The sequence below is a fragment of the Haliotis cracherodii genome, unplaced genomic scaffold, assembly GCF_022045235.1.
Source record: "Haliotis cracherodii isolate W230 unplaced genomic scaffold, xgHalCrac1.p SCAF_11, whole genome shotgun sequence".
NCBI classification, from domain to species: Eukaryota; Metazoa; Mollusca; class Gastropoda; order Lepetellida; family Haliotidae; genus Haliotis; species Haliotis cracherodii.
Window position 1 is genome coordinate 23288031 of NW_027266266.1, and position 8203 is coordinate 23296233.

At 41.8% G+C, this 8203-nt stretch overlaps 1 long non-coding RNA gene and 1 pseudogene across 1 annotated transcript; both read left to right on the forward strand.

Moving 5' to 3' along the window:
- The first annotated feature begins 1170 nt into the window (after positions 1-1170).
- On the forward strand, positions 1171-3758 carry LOC139455597 (uncharacterized). Its single transcript, XR_011652486.1, has 3 exons — positions 1171-1185; positions 2832-2891; positions 3618-3758. It is a non-coding gene; the product is annotated as an uncharacterized lncRNA (long non-coding RNA).
- Positions 3759-6192: 2434 nt separating this feature from the next.
- LOC139455599 (beta-alanyl-dopamine/carcinine hydrolase-like) lies at positions 6193-7339 on the forward strand (annotated as a pseudogene).
- Positions 7340-8203: the final 864 nt, after the last annotated feature.

An 8203-nucleotide genomic window follows, 5' to 3' on the forward strand; every position in this document is an offset into this window, starting at 1 on the left:
TATTACCAACAGTTTGCGTGGCCCAGGCTCGATTATTGATACCTTGCTGTGAAGTTGCTGTGAGGTTTTATATGTGGCTGGAAGAGGAATCCTTAATGAAAATCTATGCAGTTATACCCTCAAAATAACCCCCAAAATTCGATCATGAATACATCTTTTTCACATCTAACATCCCTGTGATTGAATGTGGGTTAATGCCGCCTTTAGCAATATTCCAGCAATATCCGAACGATAGTTACGGGTTTAACGACTGAATCCATACAATCTAGCCATTCTATTAGCTATTCCAGAATTTTCTTTTGTTCAGGTTTCAAATTTGTAATAGAGAATATGTCAAAATATGTTTCGAAGCGTAGTCGCCACTTTGAAATTAGCGCCGTAAAGCACGAGAAAGCTCCCTTCTGATTGGTCATTCCATTGGTCGGTCAAAGTTCGCACAAGGTCGGTCTGACGTGACCCGTAATTGGATGTCCTCAGATCTTTGTTTAGCGGTAGCAAGAACTAAGATCTGATTTTAATGAGATTGGGAATATTCCAAATATATCAGGCCCGACAAACCAGTGGTTGATGTTATGAACATCATTGCACTTCGGGGGGACGATGACCCGAAATCAAGAACCTTGGTAGATTTTAGACCACTGTTACAAGCAAGGGGTTGCTGGGGACCAATTCTAACTAGGATTCTACCCAATGGGAATACCTTTCATGTCAACCGATTTGCCTAGTCAACTAAAAGTGTAAACAGAAAACAATACGATCGGCAAATATTGCTTTCTGTCTCATGTCAATCAAATTGGAAATGGATACACCGAGCTAGATTTTAATATCGCGTAGCGAAATTCCATGGGTGTTGATTTTCAAAAAATAAAGTAGTCTAATACGCAAAACAGTAATTCGACATACGCAGTTCATGATGTTTCGAGTTTCAAATTCCATTTAATCATCATATTGTGGCACACTGTTATAATTCCACTTAACCCGTTTGTTATACAATATGGCCGAGATATCGTTGCTGCATACACACGCATTTGGTTTACATGTTTGCTATCTTACATGGGCACTCTAAACACGTAATGGTGACATATGGTTCCACAAACTATGGCCACAAACTGCTGCCTTGATCGTGATTCAGATAAGTCACGACCTAGATCTGGCAGCCATCTTGATTTGGTTAGTCTGAATAAGGTAAGCGTATATTTGTCTCTCGCACCAAGATGGAAGAAAATGGCTTTAAACAAGTATTCTATGAATAAATTAGTTTAATTAATATTAAACTTGGATTATTCTCTGAGCATATTTTTTTTAAATGGTATTATCTCAAGAACATTCCTAACTATCGGTCCGTGAATAAGAATTGCCAAGTACTACAAGGGCGAGGAATTAATACTCGAAAAAATACGGCTTGTCGCATCCTCATCAGTGACATCCGTCAAGGCCAAATGTCAACAATAAGTACAGTAATATTTTTCAATAACTTAGCTAAAAATGACATTTATCTGTGATAGCATATGTTTCAGGGCGTTGTGTGGGAGCAAGCCCCACCAAACCCGTTATTTAAGCGAGGCGGTTAAAAAACTGTTTCTAACTAAAGGAAGGGGCACGTGCACATTCTGTACCAGCACGAAATAAGATATCCGGTATTCTGCTTTGAAATTTACTTCACTGCCAGAACAGAAAATAGTTCCGTCAATTCCTTTAACTGAAATGAGGCGCAAGATGATGTAGCCATTAATAACTGACAACCAACTGCCCATTCGTGATGGGTAGTTTAAACAATAGTGAAGTCACAACAGTGTTTAAAGTCAGATGGAAAATGATCACGACTCACAGGTTTCTCAAACCATTGAGGTTGTCTTGAATGGCCGTCCTGCTTGGTCCTTGAATATGTAACCTTTGTATTCAGTCACATCTGTTTTGCTTGATCAAGTTATCTAACATTATGTTCCACAAAATAGGCATCAAGTACAGGTATGTTTGTTTGTTGTTTAACGCCACACTCAGCAATATTCCAGCTATATGACGTCGGTCTGTAAATAATCGAGTCTGGACAAGACAATCCAGTGATTGACATCATGAGCATCGATCCACGCAAATGGGATAAATGACGTGCATCAACCAAGTCAGCGAGCCTGACCACCCGATCCCGTTAGTCGCTTCTTACGTACAGTTATGTACATGGCTTAGGAGGATTAAACACTGCAGCTAGTATATTATATATTCTGAGAAAAATGTAAATGCTATTTATTTTTTATATCAAAACAAATATATATAAGAAACATATCATCATCTGATATGACCACTCGCCAAAGGCCCCGCAGAGTTGCGTCACTTGGACACGCCAGAAACCTACGATAGTAGGTTTGAATCCCGGTTCGGACCGATTCTGTTTCCAGGTTTGTCAGCACCATACGTGCACCTGCTCGTGGGGTATTCCGCGGGCTTCCTTCAACATTAGGCTGACACGCCGTGATAAAACTGGTACACTGTTCAAAGCGGCATTAAACCCAAGTCACACACTCATCTTAAATGAGTGAGTGAGTGAGTGAGTTGGGTTTAACGCCACTTTTAACATTATTCCAGTTATATCACGGCGTGTCAGCTTAACGTGGGAGGAAAGCCCGAAGTGATGCAGATCTCAGACGTTTACCACTTCGGTGAAACCCACGAGCACGGGTATGGTGCTGACAAACCTAGAAACATAATTGGGGCGAACCGGGACTCGAACCACAATCATTTCTGGCGTGCCCAAGGGACGCAACTCTGCACAGCGAATCGCGGCGCCTTAGACGACTGGGCCACCCGTGCCCCCTAATCATAAATGACTATTCCAGCAACATGAAGATTGCCGTTGTGTCTTTGCTGCTTCTGCAGACCTGCCGTCTTGCGTTTAGGTGAGTTCTTCAGTCACACCTGCTTTAGTAAATACTAAGTACAACGAAACAAAATTTCATTGATTAGAACAGTTTCGAGAGAGTGAATACATCTTCCAAACACATAAATATACTTACATCACCCGGGATTGACGAAAATACTGAGGTTCTGTAATCTGATATGCTTTTCTTTTCTTGTTACAATTAAGGGGCGATGGGGTAGCCTAGTGGTTAAAGCGTTCGTTCGTCGCGCCGAAGGCCCGGGTTCGATTCCCCACATGGGTACAATGTGTGAAGCTCATTTCTGGTGTACCCCGCCGTGATATTGCTGAAAGTGGCGTAAAACCATACTCACTTTCTACAATTATATACGTTTGTGGATGATGTGACCCTCAATTCAGCCAAGATCTAAGTTCATCAAATTCATCCGTGTGCTGTCCATGTGACGAACTATATCGTCCATGCTCGTCGGTTTCATCGTAGTGAGTGAGTTTGGTTTTACGCCGCCTTTAGGTTTGTGAACAGAAATGGGGTTCACGGTTTTATTAGAGGCCGTATACCGAGATAAATATATTTTGTCTTGGTAAAAGATGGGCCAATGTACCCCTGGACTATCAAATGGTATATCCTTAATAATTGAAATACTGTCCCAAGCTGTAGCAGACCAATTAACTCACTCACTCGCATCTAGAGTAAGCTATTAGGTGACAATAAGAAAGTTCAAAACTAACCTTTTCTTCCCATCAGCGCACACGGCTGTCACCAAAACCACCACGGCTTGAGTGAAGTAGACGTTATCGGCCTCGTCACCAATGACCTCGACCACAACAGGGACGGCCACGTGACAAATGACGAGTTCACAAAAGAGTTCATCACCAAGTTTGACCACGACAGTTGGTAGTCACTTTATACCACGTCACTCTCGCACAATATGTAATTTATACCACGTCACTATAACAGTATATGTACTTTATACCACGTCACTATTGCAGGATATGTACTTTACACCACGTCACTATCGCAGTATATGTTCTTTATACCACGTCACTATCGCAGGATATGTACTTTATACCACGTCACTATCGCAGTATATGTACTTTATACCACGTCACTATCGCAGTATATATGTACTTTATACCACGTCACTGTAGCAGTATATGTACTTTATACCACGTCACTATCGCAGTATATTTGTACTTTATACCACGTCACTATCACAGTATATATACCAGTAGGTGGCGGGGTAGTCTAGTGGTTAAAGCGTTCGCTCGTCACTCCGAACAACCGTGTTCGAGTCTCCTCATGGATATACTGTGTGAATCCCTGTCTGGCGCTCGGCGTTAAGGGGCTTAAACATGGACCGGTCGGCTCGGAGTCAGTATACTGTGTCTGAGTGGGGGCTAGCACTATGAATCGGCATCAATCCGGACTAGTACAAGCACACACACACACACACACACACACACACACACACGTGCATGCACGTCGCTATATAAGTGCAATAATGTTGGAAGGGACGTTAAACCCCAGTTCACCTCACCTACTCACTAGCACAACCTTAGCTTCAGTCAGCTGATGCGTGACCTATGCTGTTAAGGTTAAAGTCCTCATACTATAGGTAGAGCATTGCCAGATAACATAGATTCATAGCAGTGGCTAGACACTAAGTAGCCAGCTATATATATCAAGTAATCAGTAACACCATGTTAACGCAGGTATGTTGGAACGCTGTAATTTAGGCCACAACAATTTATCGGACCCCATAGGCCTGCACAAAGCGATGATCTGTTACTACTTCCGAACGCTGTCCGATCCTCTTTTTCATATAATCCAAAACACCATATTGAAAACAAGCACGCATTCTCGCACGCTCTCATTCAGACACGCACGCTCTGTGTTACCTTTGCAATACAAAACAATACTCAGAACAAGACTTATTTTCACTCAAAACTATGCCCACATAGTATGTTAAGGCTAACAGAGTAGCGTATTCCTGTCCCCCAGACCCATAAGAATATATTGAAAAATGAATACAAAATCAAGTAACATATAATTTGGCAGAATTTAATCTAGATTACTTAAGCTCTAGGCCTGAAATTAAGCATTGGTCTTGGCTCCATTTGGATTAAATGTGTTTTATTTTGTAGATATGAATGTTTAAATAAGATACCTTTATTTCTTGGAGTAAATGTTAGTCTAAGAGTAGGGTATCTAACTTAGATACAATTCTTTCAATCATAACCATCAATGTTTCCCGTGGAAATATAAAAGATACATTATATAATTATAAATAAAGATTTCCTACCATATACTCAACACGTGTTATTCATGCAATAATGACCTGATTTTGACTTCAATACTCCAACGATACGAACGTGCAATGCCATAGGGAAATGTTTGTTAAGAATAACGTTAAAAGGAAATACATTTCGAATTTAATCCCAAAGATGAATACCTTGAACATATCAAAATACCATATAACCTAACTGCTTCGGATAGCTATTCTTAGGTTTAGGCATACGGATGAGCCATCTTCTCACTCAGGAGGAACCTGTGGCCCAATCGTCACATGCGCCGCAATTCGTTGCTCGTCCTTTGGGTGTGCCAGAAACCTATGATCGTGGGTTGGAATTCCAAATTATCTGTGACTATTCCTGGGTTTGTCAATTCGTGAATTTCACCAAGTGGTAAAGGCCTAACCTTTACATCTCTTTTTTTCTCCCACATCAATCTGACACGCCCTGATGTAACTGAAATACTGTTCAAAGCGGCGCTAAACTCTCTCACTCACTCGTTCATGCTGACGAATGCCGGTTTCTAGGTGTCCTGAGGTGTTGCTAATGCTCACTAGAACTAAACCTATCTTCTCGCTCATGTTTCTAGGGGGCGGTCGGGTAGCCTACTGTTAAAGCATTCGATCGTCACGCCGAAGACCCGGGTTCGATTCCCGACATGGGTACCATGTGTGAAGCAAATTTCTGGTGTCCCCCGCCGTGATATTGCTGGAATATTGCTAAAAGCGGCGTAAAACCATACTCTTTCACTCACTCACTCACTCGCTCATGTTTCTAGGCGTCCGTTTCGACAATGCATCGCTTGGAGAACTTACTAAGGTTACGGCAGAAATTCTGACGCAAATATACGGAAACAAGAAACGCTTTTTTTCAGTAGGAACCAACTGTAGGTACTACGGTTTAATTGTTAGATATGTTTTTTTACGAGATGTTTGGTTTCATATTATGTCAACCATTGCAATATTGGTCAAACTGCATTAACAATATTAAATTCACAGAAGGAATTCTATTTTCCAGGTATATTCATTATGGCGACCTCGTTCCCAGTGTTGTGCACCAGGGGCAGCTACTACGACGTCGGCTACAGCGTGGGCAGCACCTTCCAGTCCCGCATACAGACATACATTCAGAAGTCCTTTCTACTTCAGGACACGCTATTGCCCTTTTACGACTCTCGCGAAGGACGAGATTTCGTGGAGGCCATGTTAAGCATGACGGAGAAGAACTTTCCTAAGTACGTCGACGAAGTCCGGGGAACTGCTCAGGGGGCGGGGCTGCCGTTTGAGACGTTGTTCGTTAATGATTTACTTATGGAGATCTACTTCGGCTACAATCAGAAAACGCCACAACTGACAAGAGAAGACCTCGGATGCAGCACCGTTTATATCAACCGCCCGGATGTTAAGGTCATAGCTCATAACGAAGACGGTGAGGACATTGCAAAGACATTCGGCTACGTCGTCGATGCCACAATAACTGGAGACGACGGTGTTGAAGAGAAGTTCACAAGTCTTTGCTACGGGTGTATCGATTGGTTATAACCACCACGGGATGGTATTCTCGGTCAATAGTCTGGCTGGACCAACCGTTGGCAACACAGCGCCGTCCGACTTTGTACTGAGAGCAGTGTTGAGAGCTTCTAGTATTGACGAAGTGAAGGACATTGTGTCAAATGCAGGATTTGGATTATCGTCAGGATTTAACATCAACGTCGGCTCCATATTGGACACCTCCACTCAGTGGTCAGTTGAAGTGGCGCCGAGTGTGTCCGAATCGAAAGTGTCCATTAAGGAAATACACGAATCGGATGACCCCGAGCAATCGACGTATTTTCACATGAATGAGTATCGTCACATGGGCATCGAGGCCGAAACAGCTGCAAGGTCGAGAGCGAGGTTTGAAAGGGCAATGTCACTTCCGGTGCCGACGTGCACAAGGGACGTTAGGAATATCTTAGGTGATATTGACAATAAGACTTTTCCGATTTTTCGAACTGTTCGCCCGACAGATGAATATGCCACAGTTTGCACCGGAATATTTGATTTGTTTGACAAACGATTTGATATTTACCTCGACAATCCATCCAAGGACACAGGACCATTATTGACTTTCAATATGCAATGCGGAGCCTAGTTGTCACATACATAACACCACACTGTAAAAAATGTGTTTAGAATGTAAACACATACAAGACCTGTTTAGATGTTCCGGAATGTTCCAGAACTTTTAGTGTGTTCCGTCTTAACACATTTATGGTCTAAACACATGAAATGAGCTATCGTCTCACACTCGAACACAACATCACCAAAACACAACATCCCAATGTAAACATGTTTAGAATTTAACATGTCTAGAGTCTAAACATGTTCAAAATTTAAACATGTTTTGAACTTAAACACGTTTAAACATGTTTAGAATTGAGTGGGCCATTAAGTCAAATATGGATAATATGAATAATACATACTGACATTTGACTTGCAAATCATATTCACAGGCATTTGCATAACGCACATACCACCAGGACTTTCAACGACCTTGGTATAAAGTCAACATAAAATGTACAAATGTACGTTAATGACGTTGACGTTTCTGACGACTGCAGCCTCATAGAACAGATGGTGGCATGAAGGTCGACAAACTAAGCGTTTGAACATTTTTATCCCGCCGAGTTTTTTAAAGTGTTGTTCCTGTATGACTCATAGTATTTCCCAAACACAGGAAACGGAAGCTGACAATGAAAGTATATCTGATTACTACAATCGACCCTTAACGTGTTTTAGTTACACATACACACCCTTCTGTACCCTCATTAAACGCTAAAACACATAGAAAGCGCCTTTGTCAAAATAACCTGCAATGAATTTCAATGGGTATGCGGGTCTTTCCATCATCTAGACCCTAAATACGTTTAGCTGTTAAACACAATCCTAAACATGTTCAGACCTAAACATGTCAAATTAGGAACGCGTTTAAGTTTGTGTTTAAGATCTGAACACATTTTTGACATACATACGGGTGTTTGGGTCATGGCATGACGTG